Source organism: Procambarus clarkii, chromosome 43, assembly GCF_040958095.1.
Source record: "Procambarus clarkii isolate CNS0578487 chromosome 43, FALCON_Pclarkii_2.0, whole genome shotgun sequence".
NCBI lineage: Eukaryota > Metazoa > Arthropoda > Malacostraca > Decapoda > Cambaridae > Procambarus > Procambarus clarkii.
Window position 1 is genome coordinate 9,513,260 of NC_091192.1, and position 23,377 is coordinate 9,536,636.

Genomic DNA, 23,377 nt, shown 5'->3' on the forward strand with positions numbered 1-23,377 from the left:
TAAATCAAAAATCACTTCTCCAAAATTCATTTTTATTTCTAGTCTGACGCGACACGGGCGCGTTTCGTAAAACTTATTACATTTTCAAAGACTTCACAAATACACAACTGATTAGAACTTGCGTTTCCCTGATTTTATATCTACATTTGAGTGAGGTGGGAAGGGTGATGTGGCATTACATTTGAGTGAGGTGGGAAGGATGATGTGGCATTAGAGGATATTAATAGGGTATTAAAAGTATCAACACAAGACAGAACACGAAACAATGGATATTGAATAGAAGTGTTTGTAGAAAGCCTATTGGTCCATATTTCTTGATGCTTCTATATTGGAGCGGAGTCTTGAGGTGGGTAGAATATAGTTGTGCAATAATTGGCTGTTGATTGCTGGTGTTGACTTCTTGATGTGTAGTGCCTCGCAAACGTCAAGCCGCCTGCTATCGCTGTATCTATCGATGATTTCTGTGTTGTTTACTAGGATTTCTCTGGCGATGGTTTGGTTATGGGAAGAGATTATATGTTCCTTAATGGAGCCCTGTTGTTTATGCATCGTTAAACGCCTAGAAAGAGATGTTGTTGTCTTGCCTATATACTGGGTTTTTTGGAGCTTACAGTCCCCCAAGTGGGCATTTGAAGGCATAGACGACGTTAGTCTCTTTTAAAGCGTTCTGTTTCGTGTCTGGAGAGTTTCTCATGAGTAGGCTGGCCGTTTTTCTGGTTTTATAGTAAATCGTCAGTTGTATCCTCTGATTTTTGTCTGTAGGGATAACGTTTCTATTAACAATATCTTTCAGGACCCTTTCCTCTGTTTTATGAGCTGTGGAAAAGAAGTTCCTGTAAAATAGTCTAATAGGGGGTATAGGTGTTGTGTTAGTTGTCTCTTCGGAGGTTGCATGGCTTTTCACTTTCCTTGAAAAGCCATGCAACCTCCGAAGAGACAACTAACACAACACCTATACCCCCTATTAGACTATTTTACAGGAACTTCTTTTCCACAGCTCATAAAACAGAGGAAAGGGTCCTGAAAGATATTGTTAATAGAAACGTTATCCCTACAGACAAAAATCAGAGGATACAACTGACGATTTACTATAAAACCAGAAAAACGGCCAGCCTACTCATGAGAAACTCTCCAGACACGAAACAGAACGCTTTAAAAGAGACTAACGTCGTCTATGCCTTCAAATGCCCACTTGGGGACTGTAAGCTCCAAAAAACCCAGTATATAGGCAAGACAACAACATCTCTTTCTAGGCGTTTAACGATGCATAAACAACAGGGCTCCATTAAGGAACATATAATCTCTTCCCATAACCAAACCATCGCCAGAGAAATCCTAGTAAACAACACAGAAATCATCGATAGATACAGCGATAGCAGGCGGCTTGACGTTTGCGAGGCACTACACATCAAGAAGTCAACACCAGCAATCAACAGCCAATTATTGCACAACTATATTCTACCCACCTCAAGACTCCGCTCCAATATAGAAGCATCAAGAAATATGGACCAATAGGCTTTCTACAAACACTTCTATTCAATATCCATTGTTTCGTGTTCTGTCTTGTGTTGATACTTTTAATACCCTATTAATATCCTCTAATGCCACATCATCCTTCCCACCTCACTCAAATGTAATGCCACATCACCCTTCCCACCTCACTCAAATGTAGATATAAAATCAGGGAAACGCAAGTTCTAATCAGTTGTGTATTTGTGAAGTCTTTGAAAATGTAATAAGTTTTACGAAACGCGCCCGTGTCGCGTCAGACTAGAAATAAAAATGAATTTTGGAGAAGTGATTTTTGATTTACCTCCAACAGTGAAGCATAATGTACGAAAGATTGAGAAAATTCGTGTTAGAATTATTAATCTTACTTTTTCGGTCATATTTAATAAAATATGTCTACAGGAAAGACTGCTACCAAAATATATATATATATATATATATATATATATATATATATATATATATATATATATATATATAATAGTGTCAGACCACGGAGGAAAATTGAAACAGGAATTTCCTTAAGTACTTTCGTATATTAACGAAAGTACTTATAATATTTGACTCCTTTTGAAGATGTATTAATATACGAAAGTACTTAAGGAAATTCCTGTTTCAATTTTCCTCCGTGGTCTGACACTGTCACGTGTTTATTTTCGTGATATACACACTATATATATATATATATATATATATATATATATATATGTATATATATATATATATATATATATATATATATATATATGTCGTACCTAGTAGCCAGAACTCACTTCTCAGCCTACTATTCAAGGCCCGATTTGCCTAATAAGCCAAGTTTTCCTGAATTAATATATTTACTATAATTTTTTTCTTATGAAATGATAAAGCTACCCTTTTCTCTATGTATGAGGTCAATTTTTTTTTATTGGAGTTAAAATTAACGTAGATATATGACCGAACCTAACCAACCCTACCTAACCTAACCTAACCTATATTTATAGGTAAGGTTAGGTTAGGTAGCCAAAAACAACTAGGTTAGGTAGGTTAGGTAGACGAAAAAACATTAATTCATGAAAACTTGGCTTATTAGGCAAATCGGGCCTTGAATAGTAGGCTGAGAAGTGCGTTCTGGCTATTAGGTACGACATATATATATATATATATATATATATATATATATATATATATATATATATATATATATATATATATAATATAATATAATATAATATAATATATATATTCCCTGTGTAAGACAGCGCCACCCGGGTGTGCAACATTGAGTTGGTGTAGGTGTTAACCGGTGTTGATTCACAAGTGAAGTCCGACACCAGCTGCTTGCTGTTCTTCCAGGGATTCATTGTGAGCCCACCTGGGCGACCAATCACAGTTATGGGGCGTCAGCTGACGGGGGGGGGGGGGGCATTCTCAGCTGGACACCCATGTGTGGTGAAGCTCCTTTTGATGATAACATTAACTTCACTGTGCCTCGAGTGCCATCCCTTGGTGCCATCCCTCTGTGCTTTGGCAGAGCAGGCCATAGTGGCCGTACTTGTCAGCACCATCTTGACGCAAGTGGACTGATATTTGGTGTGGATTGGATCAGCAGGGTGGAGGGGGGACGGTCCCTGCAGTTGAGAGCGCCTGCGGTGAGAGACGAGTGCCGACACTGGGGCTGCTACTGCTGTGAGGCGGCGATCAGTGTTATGTGGTGGTGCAGCTTCTAGGCACACTTCTGCAGCTCTGTCTACAATACAGCACTTGGTCTGGACGGTAGAGCGACGGTCTCCCTCTATGCAGATCGGCGTTCAATCTCCGACCGTCCAAGTGGTTAATTAGGCACCATTCCTTCTCCCCGTCCCATCTCAAATCCTTATCCTGATCCCTTCCAAGTGCTATATAGTAGTGGTAGCTTGGGGATTTCTCCTGATAGTTCCCTTCCTCCTTGGTTCTACAATGTGGGGTGTTTCAGCTGGATGACGGACCTGTTGGAGTAGTGAGGCTGCGAGTGTGGCGCGGTGTAGTGTTATGTTGGCAACATGTACCCCCCAAGTGATGATGTAGAGCTTTGTTCACTAGGGTTGTCCGACGCTCAGTAGGACATGAAGGCTGTTACGGCGACATGCGCTTGTGTGTGAACGCTGAGGGCCCTCGACTAGTCCGACAAGAAGGGAGGCTTGTTTCTGCTCTAGGTCATTGCGGGTAACAATAAGGTTTTTCTAAATTATTTCAGTAAGTGGGTGTACTCAACTAGTTTTTGACTATGCAAAATGACGAACATATCAAAGTAGGTTAATCTGAGGGTGGGGGGGAAAGGGAGGGATGTGGTGATGAGGTGAAGTGTGCGTTGTAAACATCATTTACAATCCTCTCGTCCCTTTTCAGGTCCGAGATTGTCATGTCAAATGTAAAGGATCTCATTAACGACCTTCCCGCGAGGAGTTCCGTAAAAAAAAATTATAAAAAATGGTTTTACATGTCTCTGTTCTTACGGAGATAGTATGATTTAGAAGACAAAGTTTTGTTTAATATCTGGTGGTTGTTGTTGTGGAGCAGCACATTAGTGGTTGGTGGTGGTGTTGAGGAAGTGGCCGCGGGGGCCAGCAGGCGGCGCCCGCCACTACCCCGCCCGGCGCTTACACCCGGGGAGTTAAGCCCATATACGTGTACTAAATCTAGAGGTTAATTTTTTTTTAAATATTTTAAATTTCGCCCCGAGGGGCGAGTTTATTGGGCAGCGCCACTCATCCTGTGAGTGGACACACCGCCATAGTGACAGTATTGGGCAGCGCCACTCATCCTGTGAGTGGACACACCGCCATAGCAGCATGTACAACACTCCCCAATAGGAAGAAAACCCGCTGGGTTGTTCATCCTGTCACTTGTACCCAGACACAGCTGGGACTTGCTTAACTGTCTCAAGTGAACACCTCCTCAAACAAGAAGATTAACATCTATCAAACCTTAAAAGCTTACGTTATCTTGCGGGTGCAAAATGGGGAAATCTTTTAAGAACAGTATCAATATTTGACAAAGTGTTTTCCTAACTCAAACAATGTGGGGTTTACTATTTTACACATATTTCTAATGTCTCTCAGGTGTTCACATTCACGTAGATAGTGATCAAGGCGGTGTCCATCACTCTCACCACAGATTCTGCAACTTCGCTGATCAACTGTTGTTTCCATTCCATATCTCCATGGATATTTGTATCCAAGACGGATTCTCGCTATTACTGATTCTCTCCCTCGTCCTCCTCCTCTTCGGCCATAATGATTGGGATTGCCAGCTGCAACCATGTTGTACCATCTTACAGATTCACTGATTTGTGCTTCTATCCTCCTTTCCTCAGTTACCTTGTCACGGTGATGTTGCCTGACAATACCTCTAATTTGTAGTAGAGTCTTGGGTATGAAGTATTCAATATGGTCTCCTTCAGCGCCTTCAGCAGCCAGCACATCTGCTCGTTCATTCCCACATATTCCAACATGGGAGGGGATCCACAGAAACTTGACGACTCTTCCCTGATTGGTAAGTACTCTCACAGCTCTCTTAATTTCTGCGACTATTGCAAGATTTTCTGCCTGATTTTTACTTAGGCTTTGCAGTGCTGCTTTTGAATCGGTGCAAATCACTGCACCATTAGTGTTCTGTTCAAGAAACCTTAACGCCATAACAATGGCAGTTAGCTCTGCTTGTGTTGAAGAGGCATAGTTCTCAATACGCGCTTTTTTCTTCATTTCTGCGTTGGAAAGTATTATCCTTGATTACCGTGTATGCTGCACCAGCCCTGTAATTGACAGGATTAAATGACCCGTCAGTGTAGATTTGATCTAGTTCATCTCCGGCTTCTTTATAGAGGTTAGATGTGTGTTTATGTGGCATCACTGACCTCATTGTTACGACGCAACATCACTTACTTGTCAATAAATTGTTACACTCAGCATGTCGAGTGTTACACGCGCATGCGCTTGCAAAACATAATCAGTGTTGCCAGTTGCGTATTCGTTAGCTTCACGCGTACGCACCCACGCGCGCTAACCTTGCACCGTATGGATGATATGCAACTGCTACGGTTGAAATGAACCATGTAGTGTTGTAATTAGTCAGGTTTATGCAAGTAGCGGCCCTGTGTGTAGCCGTAAGTGGAGAATTATAACACACTTGTGTAAGATATGATAAAGATGAGCACAGTACTGTGACACTCCCTCAATGGTGCACGGGTGACACTCCCTCAATGGTGCACGTGTGACACTCCCTCAATGGTGCACGGGTGACACTCCCTCAATGGAGCACGTGTGACACTCCCTCAATGGTGCACGTGTGACACTCCCTCAATGGTGCACGTGTGACACTCCCTCAATGGTGCACGTGTGACACTCCCTCAATGGTGCACGTGTGACACTCCCTCAATGGTGCACGTGTGACACTCCCTCAATGGTGCACGGGTGGCACTCCCTCAATGGTGCAAGTGTGACACTCTTTCAATGGTGCACGTGTGACACTCCCTCAATGGTGCACGTGTGGCACTCCCTCAATGGTGCACGTGTGGCACTCCCTCAATGGTGCACGGGTGGCACTTCCTCAATGGTGCACGTGTGACAATCCCTCAATGGTGCACGTGTGACAATTCCTCAATGGTGCACGTGTGGCAATCCCCGGGACACGGGGCACGCGTGACAATCCCCGGGACACGGGGCACGCGTGACAATCCCCGGGACACGGGGCACGCGTGACAATCCCCGGGACACGGGGCACGCGTGACAATCCCCGGGACACGGGGCACGCGTGACAATCCCCGGGACACGGGGCACGCGTGACAATCCCCGGGACACGGGGCACGCGTGACAATCCCCGGGACACGGGGCACGCGTGACAATCCCCGGGACACGGGGCACGCGTGACAATCCCCGGGACACGGGGCACGGGTGACAATCCCCGGGACACGGGGCACGGGTGACAATCCCCGGGACACGGGGCACGGGTGACAATCCCCGGGACACGGGCACGGGTGACAATCCCCGGGACACGGGCACGGGTGACAATCCCCGGGACACGGGGCACGGGTGACAATCCCCGGGACACGGGGCACGCGTGACAATCCCCGGGACACGGGGCACGGGTGACAATCCCCTGGACACGGTCACGGGTGACAATCCCCGGGACACGGGTGACAATCCCCTGGACACGGGACACGGGTGACAATCCCCGGGACACGGGCACGGGTGACAATCCCCGGGACACGGGGCACGGGTGACAATCCCCTGGACACGGGAGACAATCCCCGGGACACGGGTGACAATCCCCGGGACACGGGCACGGGTGACAATCCCCGGGACACGGGGCACGGGTGACAATCCCCGGGACACGGGGCACGGGTGACAATCCCCGGGACACGGGGCACGCGTGACAATCCCCGGGACACGGGCACGGGTGACAATCCCCGGGACACGGGCACGGGTGACAATCCCCGGGACACGGGGCACGGGTGACAATCCCCGGGACACGGGCACGGGTGACAATCCCCGGGACACGGGGCACGGGTGACAATCCCCTGGACACGGGGCACGGGTGACAATCCCTGGGACACGGGGCACGGGTGACAATCCCCGGGACACGGGACACGGGTGACAATCCCCTGGACACGGGGCACGGGTGACAATCCCCTGGACACGGGGCACGGGTGACAATCCCCTGGACACGGGGCACGCGTGACAATCCCCGGGACACGGGGCACGCGTGACAATCCCCGGGACACGGGGCACGGGTGACAATCCCCGGGACACGGGGCACGGGTGACAATCCCCGGGACACGGGGCACGGGTGACAATCCCCGGGACACGGGGCACGCGTGACAATCCCCGGGACACGGGGCACGCGTGACAATCCCCGGGACACGGGGCACGGGTGACAATCCCCGGGACACGGGGCACGCGTGACAATCCCCGGGACACGGGGCACGCGTGACAATCCCCGGGACACGGGGCACGGGTGACAATCCCCGGGACACGGGGCACGGGTGACAATCCCCTGGACACGGGGCACGGGTGACAATTCCCGGGACACGGGGCACGAGTGACAATCCCCGGAACACGGGGCACGAGTGACAATCCCCTGGACACGGGGCACGAGTGACAATCCCCTGGACACGGGGCACGAGTGACAATCCCCTGGACACGGGGCACGAGTGACAATCCCCTGGACACGGGCACGGGTGACAATCCCCGGGACACGGGACACGGGTGACAATCCCCTGGACACGGGGCACGGGTGACAATCCCCGGGACACGGGGCACAATCCCCGGGACACGGGGCACGGGTGACAATCCCCGGGACACGGGGCACGGGTGACAATCCCCGGGACACGGGGCACGGGTGACAATCCCCTGGACACGGGCACGGGTGACAATCCCCGGGACACGGGACACGGGTGACAATCCCCTGGACACGGGGCACGGGTGACAATCCCCGGGACACGGGGCACAATCCCCGGGACACGGGGCACGGGTGACAATCCCCGGGACACGGGGCACGGGTGACAATCCCCGGGACACGGGGCACGGGTGACAATCCCCGGGACACGGGACACGGGTGACAATCCCCGGGACACGGGTGACAATCCCCGGGACACGGGGCACGGGTGACAATCCCCGGGACACGGGGCACGGGTGACAATCCCCGGGACACGGGGCACGGGTGACAATCCCCGGGACACGGGGCACGGGTGACAATCCCCGGGACACGGGGCACGCGTGACAATCCCCGGGACACGGGGCACGCGTGACAATCCCCGGGACACGGGGCACGCGTGACAATCCCCGGGACACGGGGCACGCGTGACAATCCCCTGGACACGGGGCACGAGTGACAATCCCCGGGACACGGGTGACAATCCCCGGGACACGGGGCACGGGTGACAATCCCCGGGACACGGGTGACAATCCCCGGGACACGGGGCACGGGTGACAATCCCCGGGACACGGGGCACGGGTGACAATCCCCGGGACACGGGGCACGGGTGACAATCCCCGGGACACGGGGCACGCGTGACAATCCCCGGGACACGGGGCACGCGTGACAATCCCCGGGACACGGGGCACGCGTGACAATCCCCTGGACACGGGGCACGAGTGACAATCCCCGGGACACGGGTGACAATCCCCGGGACACGGGGCACGGGTGACAATCCCCTGGACACGGGGCACGGGTGACAATCCCCGGGACACGGGGCACGAGTGACAATCCCCGGAACACGGGGCACGAGTGACAATCCCCTGGACACGGGGCACGAGTGACAATCCCCTGGACACGGGGCACGAGTGACAATCCCCTGGACACGGGGCACGAGTGACAATCCCCTGGACACGGGGCACGAGTGACAATCCCCTGGACACGGGACACGGGTGACAATCCCCTGGACACGGGGCACGCGTGACAATCCCCTGGACACGGGGCACGGGTGACAATCCCCTGGACACGGGGCACGGGTGACAATCCCCTGGACACGGGGCACGGGTGACAATCCCCTGGACACGGGACACGGGTGACAATCCCCGGGACACGGGGCACGCGTGACAATCCCCGGGACACGGGGCACGGGTGACAATCCCCGGGATATAATCTATACCCAGAACTGTTATCCAACTCCCGGGTAACTAACTGTACTGGACAAGATAAAAGGAAACGGGGCCCAACCATTTATGTCCCTGAAAGGGATCGAACCCGGGATCCCCGATTGTTAGTTGGTAATGTAGCCTGGCAGTAGACCTGACGCAGGAGATGTAAGGGCTGGCGAGACTGCCTTACCTGTGTGTTGTTGGTGTCAGCGTCCACCACCACCACCTGCTGCTGCTCGCTCACACACGTGTGGCTCCCTACTGACTGTCATCATGACATCCTACCACCCTCCCCCGGACTACTCCACCCACCACCCTCCCCGGACTACTCCACCCCCACCCACCAGCCACCCCGGACTACTCCACCCACCACCCTCCCCGGACTACTCCACCCACCACCCTCCCCGGACTACTCCACCCACCAGCCACCAACCACCCCGGACTACTCCACCCACCAGCCACCCCGGACTACTCCACCCACCAGCCACCCCGGACTACTACACCCACCAGCCACCCCGGACTACTCCACCCACCAGCCACCCCGGACTACTACACCCACCAGCCACCCCGGATTACTCCACCCACCAGCCACCCCGGACTACTACACCCACCAGCCACCCCGGACTACTACACCCACCAGCCACCCCGGACTACTCCACCCCCACCCACCCCGGACTACTCCACCCACCAGCCACCCCGGACTACTCCACCCACCAGCCACCCCGGACTACTCCACCCACCAGCCACCCCGGACTACTCCACCCACCAGCCACCCCGGACTACTCCACCCACCAGCCACCCCGGACTACTCCACCCACCAGCCACCCCGGACTACTCCACCCACCAGCCACCCCGGACTACTCCACCCACCAGCCACCCCGGACTACTCCACCCACCAGCCACCCCGGACTACTCCACCCACCAGCCACCCCGGACTACTACACCCACCAGCCACCCCGGACTACTCCACCCACCAGCCACCCCGGACTACTACACCCACCAGCCACCCCGGATTACTCCACCCACCAGCCACCCCGGACTACTACACCCACCAGCCACCCCGGACTACTACACCCACCAGCCACCCCGGACTACTCCACCCCCACCCACCCCGGACTACTCCACCCACCAGCCACCCCGGACTACTACACCCACCAGCCACCCCGGACTACTACACCCACCAGCCACCCCGGACTACTCCACCCACCAGCCACCAGCCACCCCGGACTACTCCAGCCACCAGCCACCCCGGACTACTCCAGCCACCAGCCACCCCGGACTACTCCAGCCACCAGCCACCCCGGACTACTCCAGCCACCAGCCACCCCGGACTACTCCACCCACCAGCCACCCCGGACTACTCCACCCACCAGCCACCCCGGACTACTCCACCTACCAGCCACCCCGGACTACTCCACCCACCAGCCACCCCGGACTACTCCACCCACCAGCCACCCCGGACTACTCCACCCACCAGCCACCCCGGACTACTCCACCCACCAGCCACCCCGGACTACTCCACCCACCAGCCACCCCGGACTACTCCACCCACCAGCCACCCCGGACTACTCCACCCACCAGCCACCCCGGACTACTCCACCCACCAGCCACCCCGGACTACTACACCCACCAGCCACCCCGGACTACTCCAGCCACCAGCCACCCCGGACTACTCCAGCCACCAGCCACCCCGGACTACTCCAGCCACCAGCCACCCCGGACTACTCCAGCCACCAGCCACCCCGGACTACTCCAGCCACCAGCCACCCCGGACTACTCCAGCCACCAGCCACCCCGGACTACTCCAGCCACCAGCCACCCCGGACTACTCCAGCCACCAGCCACCCCGGACTACTCCAGCCACCAGCCACCCCGGACTACTCCAGCCACCAGCCACCCCGGACTACTCCAGCCACCAGCCACCCCGGACTACTCCACCCACCAGCCACCCCGGACTACTCCACCCACCAGCCACCCCGGACTACTCCACCCACCAGCCACCCCGGACTACTCCACCCACCAGCCACCCCGGACTACTCCACCCACCAGCCACCCCGGACTACTCCACCCACCAGCCACCCCGGACTACTCCACCCACCAGCCACCCCGGACTACTCCACCCACCAGCCACCCCGGACTACTCCACCCACCAGCCACCCCGGACTACTCCACCCACCAGCCACCCCGGACTACTCCACCCACCAGCCACCCCGGACTACTCCACCCACCAGCCACCCCGGACTACTCCACCCACCAGCCACCCCGGACTACTCCACCCACCAGCCACCCCGGACTACTCCACCCACCAGCCACCCCGGACTACTCCACCCACCAGCCACCCCGGACTACTCCACCCACACCCACCACCCTCCCCCGTACTCCACCACCCACACCCACCACCCTCCCCCGTACTCCACCACCCACACCCACCACCCTCCCCCGTACTCCACCACCCACACCCACCACCCTCCCCCGTACTCCACCACCCACACCCACCACCCTCCCCCGTACTCCACCACCCACACCCACCACCCTCCCCCGTACTCCACCACCCACACCCACCACCCTCCCCCGTACTCCTCCACCCACACCCACCACCCACACCCACCACCCTCCCCCGTACTCCACCACCCACACCCACCACCCTCCCCCGTACTCCACCACCCACCACCCTCCCCCGTACTCCTCCACCCACCACCCTCCCCCGTACTCCTCCACCCACACCCACCACCCTCCCCCGTACTCCTCCACCCACCTCCCTCCCCCGTACTCCTCCACCCACCACCCTCCCCCGTACTCCTCCACCCACCACCCTCCCCCGTACTCCTCCACCCTCCCCCGTACTCCTCCACCCACCACCCTCCCCCGTATTCCTCCACCCACCACCCTCCCCCGTACTCCTCCACCCACACCCACCACCCTCCCTCGTACTCCTCCACCCACACCCACCACCCTCCCCCGTACTCCACCAACCACACCCACCACCTTCCCCCGTACTCCTCCACCGACACCCACCACCCTCCCCCGTACTCCTCCACCCACCATCCTCCCCCGTACTCCTCCACCCACACCCACCAGCCACCCCGGACTACTCCACCCACACACCCACCACCCTCCCCCGTACTCCACCAACCACACCCACCACCCTCCCCCGTACTCCACCACCCACACCCACCCCCTTTTCGAACTCCACCACCCACACCCACCCCCTCCCCCGTACTCCACCAACCACACCCACCACCCTCCCCCGTACTCCACCAACCACACCCACCACCCTCCCCCGTACTCCACCAACCACACCCACCACCCTCCCCCGTACTCCACCACCCACACCCACCACCCTCCCCCCGTACTCCTCCATCCACACCCACCATCCTCCCCCGTACTCCTCCACCCACACCCACCACCCTCCCCCGTACTCCACCACCCTCCACCCACACCCACCACCCTCCCCCGTACTCCTCCACCCACACCCACCACCCTCCCCCGTACTCCTCCACCCACACCCACCACCCTCCCCCGTACTCCACCACCCACACCCACCACCCTCCCCCGTACTCCTCCACCCACACCCACCACCCTCCCCCGTACTCCACCACCCACACCCACCACCCTCCCCCGTACTCCTCCACCCACACCCACCACCCTCCCCCGTACTCCTTCACCCACACCCACCACCCTCCCCCGTACTCCTCCACCCACACCCACCACCCTCCCCCGTACTCCTCCACCCACACCCACCACCCTCCCCCGTACTCCTTCACCCACACCCACCACCCTCCCCCGTACTCCTCCACCCACACCCACCACCCTCCCCCGTACTCCACCACCCACACCCACCATCCTCCCCCGTACTCCTCCACCCACACCCACCACCCTCCCCCGTACTCCACCACCCACACCCACCACCCTCCCCCGTACTCCTCCACCCACACCCACCACCCTCCCCCGTACTCCACCACCCACACCCACCACCCTCCCCCGTACTCCTCCACCCACACCCACCACCCTCCCCCGTACTCCACCACCCACACCCACCACCCTCCCCCGTACTCCTCCACCCACACCCACCACCCTCCCCCGTACTCCTCCACCCACACCCACCACCCTCCCCCGTACTCCACCACCCACACCCACCACCCTCCCCCGTACTCCACCACCCACACCCACCACCCTCCCCCGTACTCCTTCACCCACACCCACCACCCTCCCCCGTACTCCTCCACCCACACCCACCACCCTCCCCCGTACTCCACCACCCACACCCACCATCCTCCCCCGTACTCCTCCACCCACACCCACCACCCTCCCCCGTACTCCACCACCCACACCCACCACCTCCACCACACACACACACACACACACAGTACTACTGTTCACATCTACTGTTAGGGGAGTGTTTTACCACTGCGCCCGGTGGCGCTAAGCGAACGCTTAGGCCTGGGTTCGTATCCTGGCCTGGATATTGTTCGTATCCGGGGATTGAGTGGCGCCAATCCTTAACTTGTAGCCTCTGTTCACCCAGCAGTGAATGGGTACCCGGTTGTTAAGCGATTAGGCGGGTAATACCGGGGTGGTGGGTGTGGGTAGAGTAGTTCAGAGGAAAATTAGTATGAAGGACTTAGCCGAAATGCTGTGTGTGCTGGCGGCTGTACATGAGAGTAAGAGGTCTGGGATATATAAATAAATAACTAATGAGAGAGAGGGGGGGGGGGGGGGAGCCGAGGGGTTGATGTAGGTGAGAGGGGGGGGGAGCCGACGGGTTGATGTAGGTGAGAGGGGGGGGGAGCCGAGGGGTTGATGTAGGTGAGAGGGGGGGGAGCCGAGGGGTTGATGTAGGTGAGAGGGGGGGGAGCCGAGGGGTTGATGTAGGTGAGAGGGGGAGAGTAGGTGGAGGAAGACTGGAGAACACGGGAGATGGTTAGAGAGGAAGAGGAGACGAACGAGTACGAGGTGGTGGTACGGTGTGTGTGAACATGATGGCTATTATCTGGTGAACCTTCAGCATGTTATACTGTAGTGTATGCTGACCACACACCATGAGTAAGAGGGGTGTGTTACCCCCAAGTGACATAAACATAAACATTTTGGAAGTAATGAACGGTCAAAAAATACAAGTATATAAATTTTATGTACTTTTTTATGTAAAGTTTTAAAATATTAGAAAGCGACAGTAATAGTTTTTCTGTTCAGAATTATTGAACCTACAGCAAAAGTATTGAGCAACATTGTCAGTGATATTCCATATATGAAGCACCCACGATAATCCCTAACCCTTGCTGCTCGAGCAGGTGTCTGGGTCAAAGGTAGTACAAGTTCAGTTTTCATTATGGCAACACTGCACGCATATTGTGGCTAACATCAGTTATATTGTCTGTGCCCTTGTCACATGACAGGCCTTGTCACATGACAGGCCTTGTCACATGACTGGCCTTGTCACATGACTGGCCTTGTCACATGACTGGCCTTGTCACATGACAGGCCTTGTCACATGACAGGCCTTGTCACATGACTGGCCTTGTCACATGACTGGCCTTGTCACATGACTGGCCTTGTCACATGACTGGCCTTGTCACATGACTGGCCTTGTCACATGACTGGCCTTGTCACATGACTGGCCTTGTCACATGACTGGCCTTGTCACATGACTGGCCTTGTCACATGACTGGCCTTGTCACATGACTGGCCTTGTCACATGACTGGCCTTGTCACATGACTGGCCTTGTCACATGACTGGCCTTTTCACATGACAGGCCTTGTCACATGACTGGCCTTGTCACATGACTGGCCTTGTCACATGACAGGCATTGTCACATGACTGGCCTTGTCACATGACAGGCCTTGTCACATGACAGGCCTTGTCACATGACTGGCCTTGTCACATGACTGGCCTTGTCACATGACTGGCCTTGTCACATGACTGGCCTTGTCACATGACTGGCCTTTTCACATGACAGGCCTTTTCACATGACTGGCCTTGTCACATGACTGGCCTTGTCACATGACTGGCCTTGTCACATGACTGGCCTTGTCACATGACTGGCCTTGTCACATGACTGGCCTTGTCACATGACTGGCCTTGTCACATGACTGGCCTTGTCACATGACTGGCCTTGTCACATGACTGGCCTTGTCACATGACTGGCCTTGTCACATGACTGGCCTTGTCACATGACTGGCCTTGTCACATGACTGGCCTTGTCACATGACTGGCCTTGTCACATGACTGGCCTTGTCACATGACTGGCCTTGTCACATGACTGGCCTTGTCACATGACAGGCCTTGTCACATGACAGGCCTTGTCACATGACAGGCCTTGTCACATGACAGGCCTTGTCACATGACTGGCCTTGTCACATGACTGGCCTTGTCACATGACTGGCCTTGTCACATGACTGGCCATGTCACATGACTGGCCTTGTCACATGACTGGCCTTGTCACATGACTGGCCTTGTCACATGACAGGCCTTTTCACATGACTGGCCTTGTCACATGACTGGCCTTGTCACATGACTGGCCTTGTCACATGACTGGCCTTGTCACATGACTGGCCTTGTCACATGACAGGCCTTGTCACATGACTGGCCTTGTCACATGACAGGCCTTGTCACATGACAGGCCTTGTCACATGACAGGCCTTGTCACATGACTGGCCTTGTCACATGACTGGCCTTGTCACATGACTGGCCTTGTCACATGACTGGCCTTGTCACATGACTGGCCATGTCACATGACTGGCCTTGTCACATGACTGGCCTTGTCACATGACTGGCCTTTTCACATGACAGGCCTTTTCACATGACTGGCCTTGTCACATGACTGGCCTTGTCACATGACTGGCCTTGTCACATGACTGGCCTTGTCACATGACTGGCCTTGTCACATGACAGGCCTTGTCACATGACTGGCCTTGTCACATGACAGGCCTTGTCACATGACAGGCCTTGTCACATGACTGGCCTTGTCACATGACTGGCCTTGTCACATGACAGGCCTTGTCACATGACTGGCCTTGTCACATGACTGGCCTTGTCACATGACTGGCCTTGTCACATGACAGGCCTTGTCACATGACTGGCCTTGTCACATGACTGGCCTTGTCACATGACTGGCCTTGTCACATGACTGGCCTTGTCACATGACTGGCCTTGTCACATGACAGGCCTTGTCACATGACTGGCCTTGTCACATGACTGGCCTTGTCACATGACTGGCCTTGTCAAAGTGCACATGTTGGTCGAGAGTTGATGTTGTATTTTCTGTGTTTCTTAGGGATATCGGCTCACAGTATATTATTATTTTACTAAGATTATTCCGTTTTTCATGATCTGCACTTTTACCCTTCAGTTGGCACCAGACATTAAAAGGAAAAGCCTGGCAGAGATCTTCAATTATGAGTTTACAGAAATGGAAGATAAGACAAATAAAGCCATTTTGTGTGTGCGTGTGTGTACTCACCTAGTTGTACTCACCTAGTTGTGTCTGCTTCGATCGAGCATTGACTCTTGGATCCCGCCTTTCGAGCATCGGTTATTTACAGCAATGACTCACCTCCCATTTCCCTATCATACCTGGTTTTAAAATTATGAATAGTATTTGCTTCCACAACCTGTTCCTGAAGTTCATTCCATTTTCCCACTACTCTCACGCTAAAAGAAAACTTCCTAACATCTCTGTGACTCATCTGAGTTTCAAGCTTCCATCCATGTCCCCTCGTTCTGTTACTATTCCGTGTGAACATTTCGTCTATGTCCACTCTGTCAATCCCTCTGAGTATCTTATACGTTCCTATCATGTCCCCCCTCTCCCTTCTTCTTTCTAGTGTCGTAAGGCACAGTTCCCTCAGGCGCTCCTCATACCCCATCCCTCCTAGCTCTGGGACGAGTCTCGTTGCAAACCTCTGAACCTTTTCCAGTTTCATTATATGCTTCTTCAGATGGGGACTCCATGATGAGGTGGCATACTCTAAGACTGGCCTCACGTAGGCAGTGTAAAGCGCCCTAAATGCCTCCTTACTTAGGTTTCTAAATGATGTTCTAACTTTTGCCAGTGTAGAGTACGCTGCTGTCGTTATCCTATTTATATGTGCCTCAGGAGATAGATTAGGTGTTACGTCCACCCCCAGGTCTCTGTCGCGCGTCGTCACAGGTAGGCTGTTCCCCTTCATTGTGTACTGTCCCTTTGGTCTCCTATCTCCTAGTCCCATTTCCATAACTTTACATTTGCTTGTGTTGAATTCCAGTAGCCATTTCTCTTACCATCTCTGCAACCTGTTCAGGTCCTCTAGGAGGATCCTGCAATCCTCATCTGTCACAACTCTTCTCATCAACTTTGCGTCATCCGCAAACATCGACATGTAGGACTCTACGCCTGTAAACATGTCGTTAACATATACAAGAAATAGAATTGGTCCCAGCACCGATCCTTGTGGTACTCTACTTGTTACTGTTCGCCAGTCCGACTTCTCGCCCCTTACCGTAACTTTGGCTCCTTCCTGTTAGGTAGTTCCTTATCCATGCTAGGCCCTTTTCCCTCACCCCCGCCTGCCTCTCGAGCTTGAACAGCAGTCTCATGTGCGGTACTGTATCAAAGGCTTTTTGGCAGTCCAGAAATATGCAGTCTGCCCAACCATCTCTGTCCTGTCTTATCCTCGTTATTTTATCATAGAATTCCAGAAGGTTTGTTAGGCACGATTTCCCTGTCCAGAACCCATGTTGATGTTTGTTCACAAACCTAATGTTCTCCAGGTGTGCAACCAGTCGTAGCCTAATTATTCTTTCCAGTATTTTACAGGGGATGCTTGTCAGTGATACAGGTCTATAGTTAAGTGCCTCCTCCCTATCACCTTTCTTGAAGATCGGCACAAGATTTGCCTTCTTCCAGCAACTGGGCAATTCTCCCGACATAAGTGACTCATTAAAGATCATTGCCAGAGGCACGCTGAGGGCCTGCGCTGCTTCTTTTAGTATCCACGGTGATACTTTGTCTGGTCCAACTGCTTTAGTTGCATCCAGTGTTGTTAACCGTTTCATTACCTCCCTTGCTGTCACCTCTCAACCCGTTCTCGCAAATTCGTACAGTCAATATTGACTTATTAAATACGCGCATAGGTGATATACTAAACATAGTAGATACCCTTAAAAAGCTTCATAGAAAACACCAACCTTACCTAACCTTGTTAGTATGTTAAGATAAGCATCTTATTGCTTCGTAATTACAATTATTACTTAACCTATACCTATAATAGGTTAAGTAACAATTGTAATTACGAAGCTATAAGATGCTTATCTTAAGATACTAACAAGGTTAGGTAAGGTCGGTGTTTTCTATGAATCTTTTTAAGGGTATCTATTATGTTTAGTATGTCACCTATGCACTTATTTAATAAGTCAATATTGACTATACGAATTTGCGAGGACGGGTTGCACCTCTATATCTGATAGTCTTTCATCTAGGGTAACCCCTTCCAACAATGGGAGCTGCTCAGGCTCGGTAGTGAACACTCCATGGAAACTGGCATTCAGTGCCTCGCAGATTTCCTTGTCACTTTCAGTATATGCCCCTTCTGTCTTCCTTAGTCTTGTCACTTGGTCGTTCACCGACATTTTTCTTCTTATATGACTGTGTAGTAACTTGGGTTGTTTTTTCGCTTTGATTGCAATATCGTTCTCATAGTCCCTTTCCGATGTTCGTCTTATGTTAATGTAATCGTTCCTAGCTCTGTTGTATCTGATCCTGTTGTCCTCTGTCCTTTGTCTTCTGTACTTCCTCCACTCCCGCCTGCTGGCCATTTTTGTTTCCTGACACTGTCTATTAAACCATGGATTATTATATTCCTTCTTATTTTTTCCCTTTACTGTTGGTATAAATCTCTCTTCGGCCTCCTGGCATTTCTGTATGACTAGGTCCATCATATCGTGGACTGTTTTTCCTCTAATTTCTTCCTCCCACTGCACTTCACCCAGATAGTCCCTTATCCTCTTATAGTCCCCTTTCCTGTAGTCAACTCTCCTTTCCCAGATCTCTTGTCCCATGGTCATAAGTTTGAATTCCATCATGTAGTCAAAGACTAGGACACAATGGTCACTGGCCCCTAGAGGTATTTCATGCTCTAAATTCTCGATATCTTCTACGTTCTGGGTGAAAATCAGGTCTAATAGGCTCGGTGGGATTCCTTGATTCCCAATTTATCTCTCCATGATTTAGGTCCCCCATGATCAGCAGCTTCGCTCTCATTCTGTGGGCTAGTGTTGCTGCCTTCTGCAGTTCATCTATACATGCCTTGTTGTTGTCATCATACTCCTGCCTGGGTCTTCTACTGTTTGGTGGGGGATTGTAGATTACCAAGATCACAATCTTCCTCCCATCTACTGTCAGAGTTCCATGTATGAAGCTTGTGGGTGTGGGTGTGTGGGGGTGTGGGTGTGTGGGTGGGTAAGTGTGGGTGTGTGCGCGCGCGCGTGCGTGCGTGCGCGTGTGTATGTGTGTGTAATTACCTAAGTGTAGTTACAGGATGAGAGCTACGCTCGTGGTGTCCCGTCTTCCCAGCACTGTCATATAACGCTATGAAACTACTGACGGTCTTGGCCTCCACCACCTTCTCCTCTAACTTGTTCCAACCTTCTACCACTCTGTTTGCGAAAGTGATTTTTCTTATATTTCTTCGGCATCTGTGTTTAGCTAGTTTAAATCTATGACCTCTTGTTCTTAAAGTTCCAGGTCTCAGGAAATCTTCCTTGTCGATTTTATCAATTCCTGTTACTATTTTGTATGTAGTAATCATATCACCTCTTTTCCTTTTGTCTTCTAGTTTTGACATATTTAATGCCTCTAACCTCTTCTCGTAGCTCTTGCCCTTCAGTTCTGGGAGCCACTTAGTAGCATGTCTTTGCACCTTTTCCAGTTTGTTGATGTGCTTCTTAAGATATGGGCACCACACAACCGCTGCATATTCTAGCTTTTGCCTAACAAAAGTCATGAACAATTTCTTTAGTATATCGCCATCCATGTATTTAAATGCAATTCTGAAGTTACAAAGCATGGCATAGGCTCCTTGCACAATATTCTTTGTGGTCCTCAGGTGATAGTTTTCTATCTAGAACCACCCCTAGATCTCTCTCTTTATCAGAATTCTTTAAAGATTTCTCACATAATATATAGGTTGTGTGGGGTCTATGTTCTCCTATTCCACATTCCATAATATGACATTTATTAACATTAAATTCCATTTGCCAAGTGGTGCTCCATATACTTATTTTGTCCAGGTCTTCTTGAAGGGCATGACAGTCATCTAAGTTTCTTATCCTTCCTATTATCTTAGCATCATCAGCAAACATGTTCATATAATTCTGTATACCAACTGGTAGATCATTTATGTAGACAATAAACATCACTGGTGCAAGAACTGAACCCTGTGGTACTCCACTTGTGACATTTTTCCAGTCCGATACATTGCCTCTGATTACTGCCCTCATTTTTCTATCAGTCAGAAAATTTTTCTTCCATGTTAAAAGCTTACCTGTCACCCCTCCAATATTTTCCAGTTTCCAGAACAACCTCTTATGTGGAACTCTGTCGAAAGCCTTTTTTAGGTCCAGATAGATGCAGTCAACCCAACCATCTCTTTCCTGTAATATCTCTGTGGCTCAATCATAGAAACTGAGTAAATTCGATACACAGGATCTTCCAGATCGAAAACCATACTGTCTGTCTGATATTATATCATTTTTCTCTAGGTGTTCTACCCATTTAGTTTTAATTAGTTTTTCCAATACTTTCACTATTACACTTGTCAATGATACAGGTCTATAATTGAGGGGGTCTTCCCTGCTGCCACTTTTGTAGATTGGAACTATGTTAGCCTGTTTCCACCCGTCTGCTACGATTCCTGTACACAGGGATGCCTGAAAGATCAGGTGAAGTGGAATGCTGAGCTCAGATGCACATTCTCTCAGAACCCATGGTGAAACGCCATCTGGGCCAGCTGCTTTGTTCTTCCCGAGCTCCTTTAGCATATTTTCCACTTCATCTCTAGACACCTCTATCCGCTCTATGTTGTTCTCTGGAATTCTTATTGTGTCTGGTTCTCTGAAGATTTCATTTTGTACAAACACACTTTGGAACTTTTCATTTAATGTTTCACACATTTCCTTTTCATTTTCAGTGAATCTGTTTCCCATTTTCAACCTTTAGATATTATCCTTTACCTGCAATTTGTTGTTTATGAATTTGTAGAATAGGCCCGGTTCTGTTTTACATTTATCCGCTATCCCTTTTTCAAAATTTCTTTCTGCCTCTCTCCTTACTGTCGTATAGTTGTTTCTTGCATCTTTGTATCGCTGGTATGTTTGGGGGTTTGGCCTCTTCCTATACTGATTCCATTTTTGTGTCTTTTGGTCTCTGGCCCTCTCACAATTTCTGTCGAACCAATCCTGTTTTCTGGCCCTGCATCTCTGTTTTGGTATGAATGTTTGTGTGCCTTCCTCGTATATTTGTAAAAATTTGCCATACATTTCATTTACTTCCCTGCCTAGCAACAAGTCTGTCCAATTACACTCATTAAAAAAATTTCGAAGTTCCCCATAGTGTCCTCTCCTTAAATCGAGTTTATCAACTGTTTCAATGTCCCCATTTTTTTCTAGATGATATCTTAAAACATAATCAATGTCAAACAGGTCGTGATCACTCTTTCCCAAGGGAGGAAGATACTGGATGTGTGTGTGTGTGTGTGTGTGTGTGTGTGTGTGTGTGTGTGTGTGTGTGTGTGTGTGTGTGTGTGTGTGTGTGTTGAAAGTGCTGACTACAGTTTAAAAAAAAAAGTAACAGCTGAAGAATCACTTAGGAAATTTACACTCAGATCGGTCTTCCAAACCATGGATACTTTGACAATTTGGAAAAGCTGTCAAAAGGCCGAGATTGTAACACAGCTTGAGAGAGACATTTAATTAACATTCAGCATCAGGAGCGAGCTTTAAAGTGACCTGATTGATTGCCTAAAGCAAGAAGCACAAACTATTGGTGAATAATTGGTCAAACCTGCAGCTGTGAATATTGCAGATATTATGTGTGGCCAGAAAGACGCCACACGACTGCAGTCATTCCTTTTATCTGCTAGAGTTGTGAAAATGATCATTTTCGTTTTAGAAAATGTTGGGGAACAAGGGATTTCTTCAATCAGAGAGAGCAAATTTTTAGATATTCGATTTGATGAGAAATCTGATATGAGTAACAACTTGCAGGTGAGGGTTTATGTTCCATACAGGGGTTCAGATGCTATTGAAGAAATGTTATGATGTTCTCTTAGAGTTGAGAGCTCCCAGCATCGATGTCTTCAACAAGGTTAATTAACACTTAAAAACATAAAGTGTTGAGTTAAATGGGAAGACTGTATCAGGGTTGTGTTGATGGAGCTCCAGCAGTAGTGGCACCTTACTGGTTCTTCTGCTTTGGCCAAAAAGCAGAATTCAGAAATAGAAGTTACCCACTGTATGATCCATTGGCAGGCATACATCGTGAAGCAGTTAGCACCTGTACTGGAAGCTGTGATGAATGATGTTATCAAGATTGTCACCGCTCTCAATGGGCATGCACTAATCATGCTGCTGTTTCATGATTTATGTGAAGATGGGAAGGGTGAACATTCAAGCCTCCTATTTTGTACACAAGTAAAAGGGATTTCATGTACAGTTGTTCTGAATATAGTGTGGGCTCCTTAGAACTAAACGTGAAATATTTTTGTGGATCAAGAAACATGCATTTACAGATAGGTTGAGAACCTCCACCAGGCTTGCACATCTCGCACATTTAACTGACAACTTTGTGCTTGTGAATTAATGACCCAGGAATTTCAAGAGAATCATCAGTCATTTTAACAAGATAAAAGATTTCAGCATTTGAATCAAAGTTTGTGTACAGGAACCCGAGTGTGGAACAAAACAAGAGCCGCCATTCCAAAACTAGCAGTGTGTTGGGAAGACTGTGGACCTCTCGCTCTTTGTGACATGAAGGAGTCGGTAGCAGTGTGTTGGGAAGACTGTGGACCTCTCGCTCTTTGTGACATGAAGGAGTCGGTAGCAGTGTGTTGGGAAGACTGTGGACCTCTCGCTCTTTGTGACATGAAGGAGTCGGTAGCAGTGTGTTGGGAAGACTGTGGACCTCTCGCTCTTTGTGACATGAAGGAGTCGGTAGCAGTGTGTTGGGAAGACTGTGGACCTCTTGCTCTTTGTGACATGAAGGAGTCGGTAGCAGTGTGTTAGGAAGACTGTGGAC

At 51.4% G+C, this 23,377-nt stretch overlaps 2 protein-coding genes across 3 annotated transcripts in view; one reads left to right on the plus strand and one right to left on the minus strand.

Annotated features, from left to right (window-relative positions):
• LOC138349999 (uncharacterized) overlaps nt 1–9,360 on the minus strand; it is a 31,368-nt gene extending 22,008 nt beyond the window's left edge. For both annotated transcript variants that reach the window (XR_011221970.1, XM_069300036.1), the window contains exon 1: nt 9,298–9,360. The gene's annotated coding sequence lies outside the window, so the exon portion shown is untranslated. The remainder of the gene's footprint in view (nt 1–9,297) is intronic.
• Nucleotides 1–23,377, plus strand: part of LOC123755724 (RING finger protein 17) — a 928,112-nt gene that overhangs the window by 315,990 nt on the left and 588,745 nt on the right. The window lies entirely within an intron of this gene.